At 41.7% G+C, this 21,682-nt stretch overlaps 1 long non-coding RNA gene across 3 annotated transcripts in view; it reads right to left on the reverse strand.

The window, feature by feature from the left end:
- LOC118351201 (uncharacterized) overlaps positions 1-14,455 on the reverse strand; it is a 185,855-nt gene extending 171,400 nt beyond the window's left edge. For all 3 annotated transcript variants that reach the window (XR_007402929.1, XR_007402928.1, XR_007402927.1), the window contains exons 1-2: positions 14,089-14,455; positions 13,409-13,592 (exon numbers count right to left, since the gene is read on the reverse strand). This is a non-coding gene — a long non-coding RNA (uncharacterized LOC118351201). The remainder of the gene's footprint in view (positions 1-13,408; positions 13,593-14,088) is intronic.
- Between the last annotated feature and the right edge of the window lie 7,227 nt (positions 14,456-21,682).

Consider the following 21,682-nt stretch of genomic DNA (forward strand, 5'->3'; position numbering starts at 1 on the left):
TCAGGGCTCTGACATGGTGGCTTCCTGGGGAAAGCCACATCTTCTGGGCATCCTGTGAATTACAGTCAAAAGGCCATCCCAAAACAATCCCTGCCCCCAGGACGTGGTAGAGTAGAAAGAGCATAAGATCTGGGATCAGAAGTATCTGAATACCACTTGCTCACTAAGTTTGGCAAATTAACTTTTTTCCAGATTCTTCATCTTTTTTTTTAAGATTTATTTATTTATTCATGAGAGACACACGGAGAGAGAGAGGCAGAGACACAGGCAGAGGGAGAGGCAGGCTCCACGCAGGGAGCCCTATGTGGGACTTGATCCTGGTACCCCAGGATCACGCCCTGGGCCGAAGGTGGCGCTAAACCACTGAGCCACCCGGGCTGCCCACAGATTCTTCATCTTAAACTGAGTTTACTGTCTTCTATCTATCAGACTCACTGTGAATGTAGTTATCACAATGCCTGCACAAGGTAGGTGTCTCAACAAACACTATCACTATTATTACATTTGTGAGAGTTTAGGTTGAACTCTCCCTCAGGTTCTGAGAAATACTGAAGATTAGAATTGGAATCGAGTTGAAAGGTCATGTCTCCAACCACATCCTCTTACATGGAAGCTGAATATTTCTATCTACCTAAATCTCAAAGGCTCTAAGCCTTTATCTTTCTGATGATAGGAAGGCTTGTCTTTTAGATGTTACCATTTCCTCTTTCCCCTGTAACCCTCAGGATGCTTATATGTATTCATGACTTAGATGTGTGGTCATGGCCACTGCCATGGTTCCCATCCCATGATGGTGTCATGGAGGTGAAATGTGATCCTGACCCATAAGAACAAGCCCTTCTTCCAAAATGAGAAGGGTACTGTTCCTTCTATATCATACCCAGCTATGGGAGGAAGGATCTTCAAAAAGTTTATTGATACAGCACCTTAAATTCACAAAGGAAAGCTTTGTCCTAGGATAACTAGATGAGTTCAAGATTCTGCTACTGCATAGTACCCAGTGATGTATGTCTCATTTTAAAATCAGGTTCTCCTTGCCCAACTCCTTCTTCCTTCTGTTTAGTTCTCTCTCTGTGGCTTTTATCACTCACCTAGGATAGGACTCAAATCAGAGACATTACACATGTACCAACCAGATTAGACATGTCTACAAATGTTTGAAACCCAGCTGTGGAGAGCAATGAAGTCCTTTTCTCCTAGGCCCTTTGCAAGTAAGTGGTTGTTAATAGATACTTGGGGTTAGCAATGTCTCCTAACTCTATTCACCAAGAGTCCCAGCTTAGTCCTACCAAAACCCACTCTGTTAGAACAGGTGAGGAAAATCCAAGGTTAAGTGATTGAACCAGGACACATAAGCAGCTGGTGGCAGGGTGGGAACCAGAACCCCGATTCAGATTTCATTCTCCCATACCACACAGCCTCTTTCCATTGCACAAGCTCCATTTTCTACGCTGATGCCTTTGATTTAGCCAGATGGTTGACACACTTTTTTGTTTTTTGCCAAAAGTATGATTTGCTTTCCAAAAAATCTCAAATTAAGCAGCTCATGACTACTTCTTAAGATAAAGAGAATTGAATTCTAACAAGGCATTGTAGAAAGCTACTTGACAGGACCATGTTGCTTCTGTTTCCTATCTCTGGATGCCAGATGTCTGCTTTCTCCTGTCCACCCACAGGGGATTTGTGATTAGGTTTGAATTCTTGAACACTGCTTCCTAGAAAAGGCCCAGAGCCACTGGTATGTCTGCAAGAAAGAAGAAATATTTTGTCAACCCATGCTTGGCATGCTTGAAGGCACTTTAGAGTCCTGAACTCAACATTGGGTGCTAAAAAATATTCTGGCAATTGCTGAGTTTCAGAAGCTAAAAAGAACTCAGACTTGAGGCTCTGTCTACTAAAGAAAGAAAGAAAGAAAGAAAGAAAGAAAGAAAGAAAGAAAGAAAGAAAGAAAGAAAGAAAGAAAGAAAGAAAGAAAGAAAGAAAGAAGGAAAGGAAGGAAGGAAAGGAAGGAAGGAAGGAAAGGAAGGAAGGAAAGGAAGGAAGGAAAGGAAGGAAGGAAAGGCAGGAATTAAAGGAAGGAAGGAAGGAAGGAAGGAAGGAAGAAGGAAGGACGAAATAAAGAACGAAGACATAGACAGCAAGAACAAAGCATGAAAGAAGAACAGCCAAAAGACAGAAAGAAAGACACCCGAAAGACTAGCACTAAGCGAAAGAAGAGAGCGAACTAGAGAGCTGACGACTCCCGCCATCCCGCATATCACCCCAGTCCAAGGCTGCAGAATGAGTGAACTGACCACCGTGCCATCTTTCAAATGAAAATTTAAATTTGAATCTTCTACTTATGTATTGGTAGCTGGGTATTTGATACAGTTTAGGGCAAGACGTTTTTTATTTAACCAGATTTTTTTATTTCCCACGTGTTAAAGCAGGAATCTTTCAATTCCCCCAGCGTATCTTAAGATAAACCAGTCCAAAGAAACACAAATGGAAACAATTGCAAATGTACCTGATCACCCGATTACCTCAGAGCTGACAATGCAGATTCACTGTTCTGGAGAACATCTCACAGATTATACCCTTGGCACTCATTCGTTCTCAACTGTTCGGCTCTTCTACTAACCTGCGCTTCCTTTACAAACCAAGACTCCTTGCTCCCAACTATCCTCTAGCCCCCTTTCATATCTAAAAACACTGCTCCATATGCAAAATGGAAGAACCTGTGCATTCGCCTTCTCAGACTGCCATAACAAAATACGACGAACTGAGTGGCTTCAACAACAAAGGTTTACTTCTCTCCAGTCTGGAGACTACAAATCCAAGACGAAGGAGAGGGTAAACATAGATGGAAACTTTCACCCCAACTCCTTCCTACACTGGAAGAAGTGCCTCTATGTGTTCATGTGTATAAAAGATTCAGCTCCATTTCTGAACAATGAAAATAGGACAGAAATATGAATAAATCTGGGGATGACATACAATAAAAAAATATAAGGTGGGGTTTCTTCTGAGGCCTCTCCTCCTTGGCTTGCTGGTGGCTGCCCTCTTGCTGTGTCCTCATGTGGTCCTGACTCTGTGCACAGGCCCTGTGTCTGTATGTCCTAATGTCCTCTCTTTATGAGGCCACCAATACGACTGAGTTAGGGCCAATGCCTATGGCTTCATTTTAACTCAGTCACCTCTTCAAAGGCCTTATCTCCAGTTATAGCCACATTCAGAGGCAATGGAGGCTAAGGTTTCAACATAAGAATTTGGGGCGGGGGACACAATTCAGGCCCTAAAAGCCTGTTTTTGTGGAAAGTTTCCAAATTATATGAAACAATAAAGAAATCCACTCTGAGCTTAAGAGCCCTGTGGTTGTTTTGGGCTGTGAGGAAAGACGCAGCCAGATCTAACATGTGGTTTAATTTTAGGGACTGCATGCTTCTTGTTCCCTCCAAATACTTTGCATGCTTTCAAATTCTCTTATTAGAGCTTCATATTTTTTTATTTACATCAAACGAGGTTTTCTTCTGTTAAAATGCAAACAGCCCTAGATTGAGCCTCTTTTGTCACTGAGACTTCAGTATAGCCATCGCTTCCTTCCTGCAAGCAGTTTCTGATGAAGGACAGATGACTGGGCACCTCTAGGGCCAGGGAGGAGGTGAAGGGAGGGTCACAGAAGGGGGTAAAAGGAAAAGAAACAAGAAGCTGGGGGCATGAGAATTCAGACCCCACTCGCTTCACCATTTAGCTTGAGCAGTGGAGAGATTGAACATTCCTGCTCCAGTCCATAGTGCTGCATTTGTTGCTAGGAAGCAGCCATGCAGGCAGAAACCATATTCTCTCACCAGCTTTTCTTTGTCTCTAGTTGGGCCACATGACGGCTTCCTGGACAGTGGATTGTGGGCCATGATGTTCTTCAGTTCAAATCTAGCCTACAAAAATCTCCTACACATTTTTTGTTCTCTCTCATTTCCATGTAAAAGGTGGAAGCAAAGGATTCTGAATTCCTAAGAAATGATAGAACCACCAAATGGAAAGAGCCTGGGTCTCTGAATCACTACATGGAAGGCCTCCCACTGAACACCTGCACTGAAATGTTAATATTTAAATAATCCCTATTGGTTCAACCACAGAAACTTCAGGAACTTTTAGCAACTAGCAATTTCATAATTAATAAGTTAATACAGTCAATGTGTGGATAAGCTCGGCAGAAAATTAATAATCCCTTCAAAAGTGGATGGTTTATGCTACTTTGTGCCAAGACTAAATATTGATAAGAAAAAGGGTATTATTTTATTTTTAATGTGAAATGACTTTTATTTAATTATTACTATTCAGCAAGTTGGCCTGTAATAGTAATAATCATGGAAAGCTGAAGTTTGTTACTATCATTGCATTTGAAAATAATTGGCATAATGAAATGATGAGACATTAGTAAAATGAAAAGAAATTTTGGACTGGAAATCAAGTGTCCTGAATTCTAGTTCCACCTCAATAGTATCAGCTATGACCAGGAGGCTTCATCCTTTCAGTCACTACCAGCTCTGAATGCAAGACTGGAGATGTTCACTTAAATTAGATAGTGCCTCCTATGAGAAAAAAGCACACCTAAGGAGAAATGGTCACAGTGACTTATGCATAGATGGTGCTCAATAAATATGTATTCCATAAATAAATGTTTTAGACGGGACTCTCAGCCTGATAAAGCAATTCAAACTAAAGCCAAGATAGCAGAGGGTAAACATAGATGGAAACTTTCACCCCAACTCCTTCCTACACTGGAAGAAGTGCCTCTATGTGTTCATGTGTATAAAAGATTCAGCTCCATTTCTGAACAATGAAAATAGGGCAGAAATATGAATAAATCTGGGGATGACATACAATCAAAAAATATAAGTTTCAAAAATTTTAAAAAAGAGAAAACCATCTGTCTTCCAATATTGAAGTACAACCCAAGTCAATTTAACTGAAATAATAATGTAACATAGACTTTTGTTTAGCCACAAGCTAGATCTTTGTCTAGCTAGCTATATTACGTGCCAAGGTCAGTTCCTGAAATGTGGTAAACACTTAAGTATTTCCCGAATGACAGCATTAATAATTATTTGCAGAGTGCAAAGTGCTACGGTGGACGTGGTGAGCAAAGCCTCTCCAGAGGCTTGCACGCTAGTAAAAGAGCACCACTTGCCACCAAATCACAAACCCAAAGTAGAATGAAATACATGATAAACAGAGGTATAAAAATCAAAGGAAGTTAATTCTAACAGGGAGGAAGAGGTAAAGTATTAAAGAGTAAGTGGAATTTAGGCTGGGCCCCAAAGTGGAAGAATGGCTGAGGGAATAGAATGGCCAAGGTGATGGAAAAACAGAAGATCCTGGCCGGTTTGGGAAGACTGGGCACACACTGCAGGTAAGGAGACATCTGTGGAAGAGTGTGGAGCCCCATATCAGGGTCTGATTGTGACGAGGGAGCAAAATCTTTGCCTCAAAAGTGGACCAAAGAAGTGGATTTCCTTTCTTTGTCTTCTCCCTCCAAATTTTGTAAAGCATTTACTTCCTTTAAACAATATGAAATGGCATGTTCATAAGTTGCTTTAGTCTGAGTAAGAGGACTGTCATGCTCAGTTTATTTTAATGTTACAGAAGTTAAAATAATGTGAAGGAAATATGTTATATATAAAACATGGATATATTCTAGTTCTAACTTCTTGAGTCATATTAATTTTTAGATAACAAAATCTCACTTTGTTTCAGTGCTTATCATTAGAAGGGACGTTCTTAGGTCTGTGTTAGCAGTCCAGGTGCATTCCCTGGTAACTGAATTCAGTCTTTAGAGTATTTACACGGCTAAGTCTAAAGAGAGGGTCTGCTCAGAGCTCCTCATATGTCAGCATACCTCAGTTGGTGATCCACAGTTATTCAAGGGATATAGAAATAGGACGACATAAGCAGACAGAAGTCATAGCTTAAACTGAAGCTCAGGAAAATGCCAAAGCCTTTGTTCTGTTCATCCAGCAAATATTAATTAATCACTGTAAATTGATTAATTAATAAATATTTACTTAGTACAAGCACTATTTTAAGTCCCAGAAATATGTAAGTAATAAATAAGATCATCAAGATCTTTGCTCATGTGGAGATTATGTTCTGGGGGAAACGAGCTCATACACGAGATATGGTGGAGAAGTAATAGTCTGAGACCTTCACGGCAGTTTCTCATTTCCACAGCCAACCTAATTTCACCCTCACACTCCCTTATGCCCTTTCAGAAGCAGAGGTCCCTTTCTACTGGCACTACTCTTGGTGGCTTTGAGTCTATGCATCGATTCTTTTCTTCTCATAGAAGAGACAATAGTATTTCACATCAAGATGTTTGGAGAGGAAATGCTTTATTTTGCCTTGTTTTGTTTAATTTCAAAAAACTTGGCCTTGAACATCAAGAAGAAAAGTCTGGAAGTAGAGGACACAGAGTTTATCCATAAACACAGTTTGGGGGAAAAAAAGAGATGAGATGTCAGCTTTCTCACCACATAAAGAGAAGATCAAAGATTTTTCTCAGTTGAAGGAAACAGCTTCAAAACTGGGAGATAAAAGCAAGAGAGAAAATTATTGGTGAAGGTGCCATAAACAGAGGCCTTTCCTCCTGGCCCGTCTCAGAAAAGAAACTTTAGTTGGGTGAAGATAGAGCCCCCAATTAGTTTCAGGAATCTGAGAGCTGAGAATTTCTTACAAACTCACATTATGTCCCCCACAGCAGAGAGTGTTCCCTACAGAGTAGAATGGAAGCTGGCCTGTACCCTCAGAAAGAAAACCCAGCATGGCTGTCCTGCGACCACCCTACCCCAGTATATGTCAGCAAAGAATGGTATGGGAAAGTATCATAAAGCTTTCCATAATCCAAATAAGGGCACAGAGTTGTCTGAGACAGCACCAGTGGACCAGGAGAGGCAAACTGCCTTACACAAAAAGGATGCTGAGTGATTGGCATGGGCCCAACTAGAAGGCATGTGGCTGATAACAACAGACAAGTCTGCAACCACTCAAAGGAGATCAGAGTGGACAAGAAGTAGTAACAGATCAGACACTCCTTCCCCTGCCTTCCTGCCCATAATCTCCCATTCTACTCTACAAGAAATCAACTTTATTGTATCAAGCCACTGAAATTTGAGGCTGTTTGTGACATTAGCTTAGCTTACTGTAGTCATTATTAAAAACAAGGAAATTTCCATTTCTTTTGCTTGCTTGAATATGTGACATACAAAATTTGTACCCAGTACGTGATAAACACTAAGAAAAGGAAGCAAGGTGAGGTGCCTGGGTCAACCTTAAGCGTCAACCTTCAGCTCAGGTCATGGTCCCGGGGTCCTAGGATCAAGCCCCACGTGGGGCTCCCTGGTTTCTCTCCTCTCTCTCCAATAAATAAATAAATCTTTTTTTAAAAAGGAAGCAGGGTGACATGAGAGATAGCAACTAAAGGAGAAATAAATGAATGATTCCTGTTATGAATAAATTATCTCTATAAAAATAATATTTGAGCTGAAACCTGAATATTGAAAAGAAGCCAGTCATGTGAAGTTCTTTAATATGACAGTTCCAGGCAGAAGAGACAGCAAGTGCAAACACTGTGAGGTGGGGATGAACCTGGTGTGTTTAAGGAACCAGAGGAAGGCTCATGTGGTGAAAGCACAGAAAGCAAGAGAGAGAAGGAAGAGTTGAGTCAGAGAGATGAGCATAACCATATCATATAGGGTCTTTTTTTTAAGATTTTATTTATTTATTCATTAGACACAGAGAGAGAGAGAGAGAGAGAGAAAGAGAGAGGCAGAGACACAGGCAGAGGGAGAAGCAGGCTCCATGCAGGGAGCCGGGCTGCCCTCATATAGGGTTTTAAAGTAAGAAAGTAATCTTGGGACACCTGGTCGGCTCAGTGGGAAGAGCATACAACTCTTGATCTTGGGGTCATGAGATCAAGCCCTGTGTTGGTTGTAGAGATTACATACATACATACATATATGGAAAATAGTCTGGGGGTGCCTGGATGGCACAGTCAGTTAAGCATCCAACTCTTGGTTTTGACTCAGGTCATGATCTCAGGGTCGTGAGATGGAGCCCCATATCAAGCTCCATGCTCAGGGCAGTCTGCTTGAGATTCTCTCTGCCTCTCCCTCTGCCCCTCCCACTCATGTTCTTTCTCCCTCCCTCCCTCTCAAATAAATAAATCTTAAAAGAGAAGTAGTTTGAATTTTATACTAAATTCCATAAGAAACCATTGAGGGTGTTAAGAAGGGAAATGATATGACCTAAGTTATGATTTATTCTGGCTGCTGTTTGGAGAAAGGATTAGAGTAGGACAAAAATGGAAGCTGAAATAAGACTTAAGAGACCATTAAAATAGTGCAGATGAGAGCTTCTGATTGTTTGACCTGACGGTGACAGTTGTAGAAATGGAAGAAATGAACATATTGGAGATATATTCCAGAGATGGAACTGATTAACTAGATGTGACACACAAAGAAAAGAATGGAATGATTCCCAAGTTTTTATCTTAAGAAACTGGGATGATGTCACTTTCTGAGGAAGAAACTGGGAGAACAGTTTAGGGAGAAGGAAGAGTAGAGAGAGAATAGAGTTGTTTGAACTCATTACAATGAAGATGCCTATTAGACATTCAAGTCATGGAGGCAATTGGACAAGTAAGCAGTTTGATTTATGAGCCTGCTGCACAAGGAAAAGTCAAGACTACAGTCTTACATTCGGGAGTCATCTGCATATAGATGGTATTAACATGATGCGACTAAATGAAATCTACCAGGGAGATAGTGTAGCTAGAAAAGAGAACCCAGGAAAGAGTCTGGAGGTCAAGCAAAGAAGATGGAGTGAGTCAAGAGACTGATAGGGGATATCCAGTGACATGGAGGTGGGAAATCAAACATGAGAAGCTGGCATCACAGAAGCCAAGAAAAGAAATTACCTGGATTATCTCTACTCTGAAACTAGCACTGCTAGTTCAAAAGGTCTGCTGAGTTGCTTAGAACCTTGATTCAATAATTTCTATCTCATAGAAAGAAAAATATCAGGGTCATGGATATAAACTACCTCCAAAATGCATGCCCTTAGCTTCTTGGGGAGCTGATGAGCATATTAATAGCACTGATCCTCCCTCTCTAACACTGGAGTAGCTCCTCTTATTGGCAGTGACTCAGCAGAGCCTTCTCCATAGTCAGAAAATCTTTCAAAACAGATCATTCCAATCAGCTATGTCTTTGAGAGAATGACTTTCTTTTTACATATGTTATGTATCTAAGAATATCAGCTACAGATTATTATCAGACAGGCCACATATAATGAATGTGAGGTGGTTTGCTTACTAACTAGTTGCTTTGGGGCTATACATTAAATAGAATATTGTTAATAGCCATCACTTTAGTTTGACCTGCTGCAAATATTAGCTAACTCAACACTCCATAACCACTGATTTGTCTATTTGTAAGACCAAAGATAACATTTAAAGATCAAATGATATATGAAAGAAAATGCCTTAATCATCAAAACAACCTCATTTCCCACATTAATGGTAGCTTATAATAAGATAGTCTTTCAGCAAAATAAGGTTTCCAGATTAGCCAACATGACCTATATCAAATTCTGTACCAACTTTAATGGACTTCCATCACAACACTTGAGAATTCTTCAAGTTATGGCTTGAGATGTCGGAGTTGGATACCTTCAAGGGTTGTTTATTTGCTTGTTTTTTATTGATGTTGTCATAGTTGAAGTGATATTGATGATAATTAGGTACTTGAATGCCAAGGAGAATTTAAATAAAACTCTCTAGTCTCCCACAAAAATCTTTTTTGAAAAATATTTTATTTATTTATTCATGAGAGACATAGAGAGAGGGAGAGGCAGAGACATAAGCAGAGGGAGAAGCAGGCTCCATGCAGGAAGTCTGAGGTGGGAGTCAATCCTGGGTCTCCAGGATCACACCCTGGACAGAAGGCAGGTGCTAAACCGCTGAGCCACCCAGGCATCCCAGATACAAATCTTAAGAGGTCTATCAAAGTACACAAACTGTACAGAAAAGTATACAAGTTAATTGATTCAGAAAAGTTCCACCCTCAAATAAAGAAAAAGTTAACTTCCCCATCCACTAAAATATAGGCGCATAATCTACTTCACAATTTTATATACAAGTTCAGGAAGGTCTCCGATCCTCTGAAGACTACCTGTTCTTCCACTGCCCCAGAATTCCAAGTAAGACACACTCTGGAATTAAAATATTTTCTCCTATAAGGTGGGCCATGTACCCCTTCTCTTTGTCATCAGGAACCAGAACTTTCAGTTTCCCAAAACTGATGGGGGTGGGGATGGTATTCTCTAGGAAAATGGGCCAGCCCCTTTGAGAACTGGACTTCATTTCCCACAGTATATGAGGCTACAGATGCTGGGAGCTATCCTGCGTCCTGAAAATCTTGGGCCTGTGTCTCCAGGCGCTGTCCAAGGTACCAACGTCTTACATGAGTAAGTATGTATGGTCTACAGACTACCAAAAGTATGGTCTACAGACTACCTGTATCAAAATCAACTGGGCATGAGTATTAAAATACAAATTCCTGGCCTATTCCAGAACCAATGAGCTAAAATATTTATAGGTAAACCTCACAAATCTGCATTCCGACAAGTTTCCCAAGAGTTCTTATGTCTGATGCTAACTTATGACTCCCAAATACCAGTACCACTGTTAGGATTGGGGACTATTTATTCTCATCCAAATTCACTGATCACTGCAAGTATACCTGATACCTTTAATATCATCTGTATCAACAGTAATGATTAGTTATTTTATTCCTGAAAAATAGAGTAACCAAATTTCTTCCAGATGGTTTCTGTCACAATTTGTCATGAGAAAAAAAGATTCAACTCCATCAAGAAATCTCAGGAAAGGTAAACCCTTTTAAAAATCAGCTTCCTTGATCTTTTGTTAGCAAGTCTTTCCTGACCATCCAATCTAGTAATAAAAATAACTGTAATTACAACCAATATTCACTGTTCACTCACTCTCTACCATCTGTTAAGCCTATAGCAGTGATGATACAGATGGCCCCCAACTTACAATGCTTCAACTTACAATTTTTCTACTTTATGATGGTGTGAGAGATGTATCCAGTGGAAACTTCACTTTGAATTTTGAATTTTTATCTTTTCTTGGCCTACTGATAGGCAGTATGATTCTCAAGATGCTAAGCAACAGTAACAAGCTGCAGCTTCCACTCAGCCCCACAAAGTAAACAAGTGATACACTTACAACCATTCTGATTTTCACTTTCAGTACAGTATTAAACAAATCACATAAGATATTCAATACTTTATTATACAACAGGCTTTGTGTTAGATGATCTTGCCCAACTGTAGGTAACTATAAATGTTCTGAACACATTTAAGGTAGGGTAGACTAAATGATGACATTCAGTAGGTTAGATACATTAAATATATGCTCAACCTATGATATTTTCAACTTATCAGGATCTCATCCCATCATTGAGGAAGATCTTTAGTAGTCAAAAAAATACCGTGTTCACTACATGCCCAGCACTGTTCAAAGTTCCTTGTGTGACTGTTTCATTTAATCCTTACCAGATACATTTACCTGTGACCCCAAAGAAAGCAGGAGAAATTATACCCTTTATTACTTAAAGTATTGGGACCTGCTTATATGCCTTGTCATATAAGTATATGATACTAAAGTTAATGCTTTGATATCATCTTTAAAAACATGTGTTAAGTGGGGGAGAATAGAAATGCCCTTTATCAATTGCTTGTGGTATTATTCCAGGAACTTCAATGCAATGTTCATCTTCAATTAAAAAAAATCACAACTACTTAAAAATAGGTTTTACTATCACCATCTTAACGAGTTTACCGAGGTACTGACAAACAATTAACTGCAAACATTCAAAGCATGTGATTTAATAGGTTTTGACAGATGAATACACTCATGAAACCATCACTTCCAAAAGTCTCCTTGTGCCCTCCTTCCAAACCCTCTCTGGTTGCTTGTTTCCAGATAACCATTGGTCTGCTTTCTGACACTATAGACTAGTGTGTACTTTCTAGAATTTTATATAAATAAAAGCATAGAGTATGTACTCTTTTTTCTGCCATCTTACACTCAGCATGATTACTTAACATTCATTAATGTTACTGCATTTATCAATAGTTCATTCCTTTTTACTACACAGAAGTATTCCAATTATTGCCATTTCATAAATAATAAAACTGAAAATAAGAAATTTGTTTAAAATTTTGGTAAAGGGCTAGATTCAAATGTAATGCCCAACACAAAATCCTCAGATTTTCCTACTAAAACTTCTGTCTACATTTAACTGAGAAACAGCGCCATATATGTCTTCAGAAGGGAGGAAATATAGACTCCAGACTGAGTAGAATATAGCAATCATGCAAAAAATAGCTGGATGACTGGAGAAGATATCATCTGCCCTTCCCTTTCCTGCTCTTATCAATACCACCTCAACCCTTGGGCTTCCCATTATAAGCCGCTCACTCTGAGAAGAGCCCCAAAATCCAAGCTGCCAAGGTACATGGAGATCACTGGGCACATGGCCTAAGATGTAGCTAGAATCTCATCTTACAGGCCAAAAGGGAAGGGAGCATGTGGGACAAATGATGGGAGATGAGCAGATTTACAGCAAGGTAAGGAGGTATCCGAGGAATTATAAAGACCTCATTAAACTGGGTCACTTGTGTGACTTCCCCTGATGGACACACCAAGGACAGAAGAGGAGATAAGTAAAAAATAGAAAAGGTGAACTACTCTTGCCAAACTCCCAATTGCTCATCTGGTGATCTCAGACACCCGGGACTCTTAGAGTATAAAACGTAATGGAATGCATTCCCTGCCCCCAATCCTCAACACACTTCAGAGGAAGAATTAAAAACAATAATAATAACAATAACTAGAATTTACAGAGTGTATGTTATGTGCCAGGCACCATATAAGAGAATCTTGTATCAACTTTACTAACAAGGAAATGAATTCTCAGAAAATATAAGTGACTCATCCATAGTCATATAGCCAGAGAGTAGTTAAATTATATCCAGAATTTCAATCTCTGAGACTTAGTCCAGCACTCTTTCCATGCCTTACAAGGATTCCCAGGTGCCCAGCGCCCAACCAGCACCACACGCTTCACCATCACTGGTCCCATCCCAGGCGTACAGTAGAGTGTATGTTGACTTAGGTCCTTCACTTTCAAAACCCAGATGTCTTATCCTACCCCGTCAGAATATACCATTCTGTGTGCCCTACCCTCAAAATGCTGTTAAACACTATAATCAGTATAAAAGATACTCTGATAAATTAATTCTGCACCAAAATGATTATGTTATGCTCTTCTCAGGTACTCACTGGGGCTTAAGAAGACAGTGCCTAAAAGAACGATGGAGATGGTGGGCAGCACTGTGATGTAGAGATTATCCAAGCCTGGTCTTCACACAACTGAATGTGGCTGATTTACAGACTTTAATTCCAGGCAAAGTAAACTACTACTCCTCTTTCAGAGGGGCCAATTTGGGCTAACGCAGCCTTTTGCCTAGAGGAAGAAGAATGGAAACAGTAATCATAACAGTTAAATGATGATGATGAAAAAAAAATGATGATGATGATGATAGAAGCAACATTTATCGATTGAGATATATATATACATATATTATACGACAGTGATACTAACCACAATATAGATATATAGATATATATATACCAGTATTATCTCAATCCACAATTCCATGAAATAAGTGCTATTGTTAGTCTGTTCATTTACAGGTGAGGAACCAGAGAGAGGCTAAGGAATCTGGGAATCAATGGCTAGTCTTTCAAACTCCAGAACATGCATTCTTAACCAGTTCACAGAGCTCCACCAAGTATCGTTTATTGTGCACCTACTATGTGCCTGACACTGTGCAAACCTTAAGCATATTAATTCACTGAAACTTCACAGCAACCCACTGAGGTATTATTATCCCCGTTTTACAGATGAGGCTCAGCCAGGGAAGGCAGGAAACGGGGCTTAGGGAAACGCTGGAACCCACCCCAGGCCGTCCAGAGGCTTTCATTCCGGGAGCCAAGCAGGCCAGGAGCGGACTCCGCGCGGCCACAGCGCCGGTAGTTACCCCCGCGGACCACCAGGGGGCGGCGTCCGGCCAGAGCTGCGCGAGCCAATCAGAAACTGACGGCGCCGCGCTCCCCGCGGGAACGGCCGTGGATGACTAGATCGTCCTCTTAAGGGACGTTTGGTTTTTCACAAAAAGGTGTAAAGTGACGCACACGTGACGAGCAGTCTCCGCAGGAGTCTGTACCGGGAAGACAGAGATCCAGACATTTCTTCCCCGGAAAAATTACCCGAGGCGCCTCAGCCCGGCGCTCCGACGGCGGAGAAGGCGGCAACCAATCCCGACAGCCCCCTTCCGCGTGTGTCGCGGCCACCAATCCCCGCTGTCTTCCGGGGGCGGGGCTCTTACCATCTCAGCCTATCAGGAGCGCAGTTTGCCTCCTGCGGGGGGGCGGGGCGGGGCGGGGCGGGGCTTCTCGCCGCCGAAGCCCGCAGGCCGCCGGGAGCCGTGGCAGGTTCCCGGCCGCGCTCTGCGGGGACCCGCGGGGGTGTGGTGGGGTCGCGGGGTCCGCGGAGGGCCCGCGCCTCAGGCAGCAGCCGCCACCTTTCTGTGGCTGGGGCTGCGGTTGGCGTGGCTCTCGGTCGTCACCCGAAAGTCTAGGGTGCATCCGCACTCGTTCATTCCAGGCAGTGCCCGTGCAGCCCCCACCCCCCCCCCCCCTGCACCTGAGCCTCTCGGGATCCCGCAGACGTGACACCACCCCTCGCAGGGATTGACTGGTCCTCCCTGAGCACCTTTGGCACTACAGCATCTGCGGCGCTGTTTTATTGACTACTCTGTTCGGTGCTGTTATACGCTGACCTGAGGGCAGAGACCACGCCTTACACATCTTTGCATTGAGCGTGCAAACTTCACATTGCGTCTAAACTCTGTGCAGCCCTTTTCTCAGCTAACTGTAAAGTGGGGATAATGGTTATCGCCTGTATAAAATGGGTGCACTGAATTAGTATTTGCAAAGCACTCAGCAGAAGAATGTCTTGCGTACAGCAAGTGCTCCAAAAAAGGTTAGCCATTGTCACTCCTGTGCCTGGCTAAAGCCTAGAATATGCACTCAGTAGCGTTTAGAACCAGCGTCACATACTCATTCTGGGAAGTTTAAATCTGAACTTCCTCAGAACTGCAAGAAGGGGATGTCCAAAAGTTTTATGCAGACATAGGACTTAGGAATGTGTCCAGGGTGCTTCAACATGTTACTGCAGTTAAGAACACCGCTGTGATGTCAGGAGCTGGGTTCAAGTTCAAGCTTGCTGGCTGAATGACCATGGAAATTAAAAGTGCTTCAGTTCCAAATCATTAAAAAAAAAAAGGAGGAGGTGCACTTGGATGGCTCAGTGGATTAAACATCCCACTCTTGACTTCAGCTCAGGTCATGATCTCAGGGTGGTGGGATTGAGCCCCATATAGGCTCTGCACTCAGCAGGGAGTCTGCTTGAGATTCTCTCTCCTTCTCCCTCTGCACCCCTGCCCCTGCTCATTCATTCTCTCTCTCTCTCTCTCTCTCTCTCTCTCCCCCCCCCTCAAATAAATCATTTTTTAAAGTGCTTTAGTTCCTCAACTATGAAATGGGGATGATATTAATAATACTACTGCACAGGGCTGTAGTATATGCAAGTAATGCATGAGAAGTGCTTAGAACAGTGCCTATCCTATAATAAGCTCCCAATTCCTTCTGTCCTTATCCCAATTTCACTTTGGGAGCAAGGACAGGAATATATATAGTTTCATATATATATATTCAAATATATACATATAGCACAGTATAGTTTCATACCTTCTACCTTATACTTGTATCCCACTTTAACTTTTGCAAAGCACATTCAGGTATGGTTTCCTTTAAGACTCACAGCAACTCTGTGAGGCTCAGAGAAGTTACTGGTTTGCTGGAATCCTAAAACATCTTTATAGTACAGCTTCATACATGTGCATTTGAAACAAAATTAGTTTCATTGTATTTTTAAATTTATAAATTGCTTTCTTCACTAATAATACATGTTAGAAACCTTTTTATGTCTATATCCCCATTTCTTTTTAAATACTGCACAGTCTTTCATACCTGAATTTATTTAACCGTTCCCCTATTGTCATCCATTCAAATGCTTAAAGCCAAATTCTGTCAAGTCTCAAGGCCCACAGCTTTGATTGTTCAGACTCTGAGCAGTCTCCAGGCCCAAAGACTCAAGTCACCAGGAAATGAAATCCTGATGGTCAGGAGTTTCCACTTGGCTCCAGATTTCTCCAAACCGCAAGCCCAAGGCTCCAGCAAGCTGTGGAGGGACGCTCCTCCCTGTGAGAAAAGGGCTAGGAGAATGTGCACATAGGGCTGGGAAGGGCTGCTGATTACCCTTCAGGGGTGGTAGTGGACTTGGAGGGCCTCTCTCAGATAGCTCTTCCACAAACCTAGGGGTCTCTCAGCACTTCTGCCCTTGTGCCTACCCTCCCCCAGATCCCTCACACACTTTGCCCCCCAAGACGTTATTTAACTATAACCTCCCCCCCAAAAAAAGACACATTTCCTATTACCGAATACACCCCTGTTTCATTAAAAGCTAGCAGAATTCCTAGCAGAGTTCTCAGCCCAGCTTTCTCAGGCTCAACTAGGAGACAGAAGGAATGCAAGGAGGTCATGGCATCCCATCGTGACATAGGGAACCCTCAGACATCCAATTCTAAAATGTAGCTCTGCAGCCAGAAAAGTTCTTTTCTTCCCTTGAGACTTAGTTTCTTCATTTGTCAGATGAAAACAAAGGAAGGAGAGTGAGGATCCAGGATACATAAATAGAGGAAGGGGGCACATAAACATTATGTGCACAGCTGTCAGGGAATGAGGGGAGATGGAGGGGAGCCAGGGAAAAGCTCTGCATTCTCCTCCTTGGAATGGATGGAGCTGCTCCTGGAGCAAAGCCTGACATGGGACCCCCTCTCTTTGCTGGAAGAAGCCGAGAAACAAATAAGATTGTATCTCAGGATGTCATCTTGATGCTATTGCTCAAGGCTGTCACACATCTCATCCCTTACCAAGTGCTCTCTCCCCAACCCCTTGAAGATCCTGTACATCCCCAGAATCAGTCTCACATAGGGCACAGGTTCTTATCTGCTTACCTCACTATCCAGGCCTCTTCCTTAGTAACAGAACCATGACTTTCAGCTGGGATCATTGCCTTTCAGAATAAGACATTTCCCAGACTCCTTTGCTGCTAGTTTTCTGGCCAAAGAGATATAAGAGATGTTCTGGGTGAGGCTTCCAGGGAGGCACAGTGAAGGCAGCCCCAGCCCCCTTTTATCTTCTCCCTTATTCCCTTCCTCAGTCCTGCTTTCCGGGAAGAAAGTGACCTTCACTGAGGATGCCAATCACAAGCTAGGACAATGGAGCAGAATTATAAAAGGAGCCTGAATCTTGATAACCATTGTTCGTGATCTGCCTACCTGAAGACTTCTTTGCTGTGAGAAAATAAAACCCTTACATATAAATTTTTTTATTTTTTTTTTATTTATGATAGTCACACACACAGAGAGGGAGAGAGAGGCAGAGACACAGGCAGAGGGAGAGGGAGAAGCAGGCTCCATGCACCGGGAGCCCGATGTGGGATTCGATCCCAGGTCTCCAGGATCGCGCCCTGGGCCAAAGGCAGGCACTAAACCGCTGTGCCACCCAGGGATCCCAAAACCCTTACATATATATGTCACTGCTATTTTAGGTATCCTATTATATGTAGCCCGACCTAGTCCTTAACTGACTAGTCTCTCTTCTACAAGGTCTAGAAGTTGCTGGAAGGAAAGCTGCTTAAATCCCACTGTTTTCTTTTTCTTTGAAGAACCAAGCAGAGGAATTAAGGTCTATTATTGGCTCAGAAACCTTAACCTTAGAGAAATACATTTATAGATTACCAGAACATTCTTCTGATTGGACCATATTGACCAGCACAAAATTAAGCCTGGACTCATGAGACATTTGGGGACAAAAGATACAGGTATTCTCTAGCTAAATCACACGTTGGCATAACCTTGATGTCCTATTTTCATATGAAAGAAAACATAATATTCTGTGGAGGAAGATCCTCAGCACACAGAAAAATCCTGAATGCTTTTGTTGGTGGTTGGGTTCAGTTCAGCCTCCAAACTGACCTCTAAGTGACAGCTTCTTTGGAACAGAATCCAGCTACGTTAGAGTCTCTAAGGAATGTTCAGGCATTCACAGTTGACATCTGGCCCAAAGCCTTCTAAGCCTCCAACCTCTGTTTCTTCTCAGGAGGGGATTCAGCTGGCCCCTCTCTCAGCAAACCTTTTGCAATCATGCCCTCCGCGGGACATTGTGAGAGGGAACAGTTGTCCCAGAGCAATGGTTCTCAAACATGAAAGTGCCTCGGAATCCCCTGGAGGGCTTGTAGAAATACAAATCACTGGGCTCCAACCCCAGAGTTTCTGATTCAAGAGATCTGGGGTGAGATCTAAATATTTGCAGCTTTAATAAATTCTCAAGTGATGCTGATGCTGCCGGTCCAGGGAACACATTTTGAGAACCACTGCCCTAGAGTCAGGTAAAGTACTTCAGGCTATTTCTGGGGAATTTCCTCCAGTGTGTTGTGAGGTGGTGACCTCAGCAAAGCTGCCCTGAGAACTGTCCTTTCAGGACCTCTGTCTCCTTCCCCGGGCTCCCATCAGGCCCCTCAGGGAGAGCTCCTTTTCACAGGGCCACTGAGTAGGAACCTCCACAGGCATTTGCCTCCTCTGGAGTACCCCCTACAGTGTTGAGGATTGGGTCTAGAGAGGAAGAGAGGGTGGAATTACATAACCTATTTTTTCTTTAATGTCTAAATATGTTAAAACATAACATGTTATGTTTAATGTTTAAATGTGTTGTGTTAATGTGTTAATGTGTTGTTCTTACAATAAAGTAATAAAAGAAAAGGGTTAAGAAATACAGACTATTTTGGAAATGTTTGTGAATAACATTTATTGAGCAATTACTGTGTTTCAGGCACTGTAGTTAATGCTCATTTAGTTACTGTCACCATATTTGAGCCTAAAACAGGCTTAGAGAGGCCAAATAACTTGCCAGTGTGACACAGATCATCAAGGACAGAGCAAGGACTCTATTGCAAGTTAATCCAATTCCAAAGCTTGATCCTTAGGTAATGGTGTGGTTTGAAAATTCTGCTTTCTAATGCCACTAAGACATGCATTCTCACTGAGGGTGATATGGCTCTGAAGGGAGAAAAAATTAGTTCTGAGTGTAGGAGGTGAATAATCTTTATTCTTTTTATGAATAAAATACAGACATACACACAGTACATAATAGGTATACAATATATCTGTAGCATTAAATTTTACAGGGAGAGAGTAATTAGAAAAATATATCTAAGAAGTCTCTTTATAGGGACATAATGAAAACAAGATTGAGAAACACTGTGCTAGTGTATTTTGGCAAAGAGCCCGTTTGCTGAAAAAGTTAGTGCTGTCTTACACAACTTCCAAAGTTTTCTATGAAGCAGAGGACAAACAAAACATTTGACATTTATTGTTTAAAGCTTTTACTTGTTAAGCCATATGGTCCTCTCAAGAACCTCCTGATGAAGTCATTAAGGAAGATATTTAATATCCATATCTAATAGATGAAGGGATTGAACTTTAAAGATAACTATCCACCTAGATTTAATGCCAAACAAAACTATCCCTCAAGAATAAACTGAAATAAAGAAACTGGTAGACAGAGCAAAGCAGAGCTTGTTATAAACAGACCTCAGTGGGAAAACTCTAATGTCTGAGATACAAGAAGGAATGAAGCAAGCAAGCAAGATTGTTAACATGCAAACAAATCTATACAAATATTGATGTATAAAATAATAGTCATAAGATCTAATTTGGGGGCTTCCAGATATAAGACAGAACTAAGATGTTGGACAACAATGGCATATAAGTCATGAGAGATGGTTAGAATTAAAGCATACTCACGTCTTTGAGTTAGTTTGGGAGAAGAGTATAGACCGATTCGAGAATTTCAGTTAAACATCCAAGTTAAATTTCCAAGTTAACATGTAAAAGAATAGATGGTCAAGCATGTAACTGTCCAATGAAAAGAATGAAAAGTGGAAGGAGCAAATTCTATGCTGTCTCACCACAAATGTTGAGTCATGGGGGAAAAAAATCAAATAGAGCCTTTAAATTTACTTAAAATCATCATCTTTGAATATAGTGTTTTTACTAAATGTTGCTTAAAAATCAATTTCATGAGTAAAGTTTTCATACTAAAAACTAAAAAGTTTTTCTTATCTTCATCACTTAATAAGTGTTTAGAACTTGAACAGTGTCTCTAAAATGGTGATCCATACAATTGTGGCTTCCCAAGATGCTAAGCCCCAAGGAGAAGACCCATGATGCTGTGATTTGAGAGATGCTGCACACCACATCCTCACCTGGAGATTCACAAAGCTCTAAAGCCCTACGAAGACTTATATATAGTAACCCCAGTCTTTTCCAAACATTTTTCCCCACTACGTGAACTATATTAACACTCCATAGAACAAACTCTGGACAACTCTAGATTCAGCCTTCTTATTTAATTTCAGTGGCTCAGATTGAAAACGCACCAAAACACAAAACGTAGCTTCAATTCTTCTGAGGACTCGACAAAACCATTTTAAAAGTTTGAAACTGTGACCTCAAGTAATTTGAAACATAGCAATATCAGTCACTTGCACAACCTCACAGTTACACTCCTTGGTGCCTTTGCATGACAAACACATGTCCCAACACATACAGGCTCATGGAGTTTCTCCCCTGTAGTCTCCCACTGAACAGACAGCATCCTCACACATTCAACCTGCCCCCAAAATGACCACTGTCAGCTTTCTCGCCTCATGTGTTCTTATTTCTTCATTGCTTACCCACCATCTTCTTCCCCTTCAGTTTGGTTTTGGAAGTCTGAAAAGCAATGAGATAAATAAAAAAATTTTCTGAAGAAATAGTCTCTTGGCTCCTTGGGGGAAAACCCAGGAATAAAAGTGCCCCAGGACAAGTCACATCCTTTCACAATCTGGGCTTGGTTTCCCCAATGGTCTAAAGAAGGGACAAATGACATAGCGCCAGAGCTCCTTCTAGTCTCGGATTGTGCAATGATCAGCCTGGTGTTACCATTGCCAAGTTTTTGCTCTTGGCTCATCAGCTGGATCTTCAGTGCTAAAGGACACTGCCAAACTTAAGGGCATTTCAAGCTTCCTCTGTCTTCATCCCCCTGCAGTTCCTCCTCCTCAGCCATTGCACTCCGCACTTCCTGATCCATTCTCTCCTCCCACAGTCCATGGAAACACATTCCCCTCAGTGGCAGCTCCTGCAAATCTTTCCACTTTGATTGACTCTCCATGCCTCCTGACCACATTTTCTTAACTGTTTTGAACCTGATCCTAGTCACAAGCTCAGAAGACCAAAGTTCCAACTCCTCTTTCCACTGCTCCATCCATGCTGATATCTGCATCTCTAAAGCTCACTTATAATTCTGTTGTCTTCTCCACTGAAGTAG

Source organism: Canis lupus, chromosome 17 (genome assembly GCF_003254725.2).
Source record: "Canis lupus dingo isolate Sandy chromosome 17, ASM325472v2, whole genome shotgun sequence".
NCBI classification, from domain to species: Eukaryota; Metazoa; Chordata; class Mammalia; order Carnivora; family Canidae; genus Canis; species Canis lupus.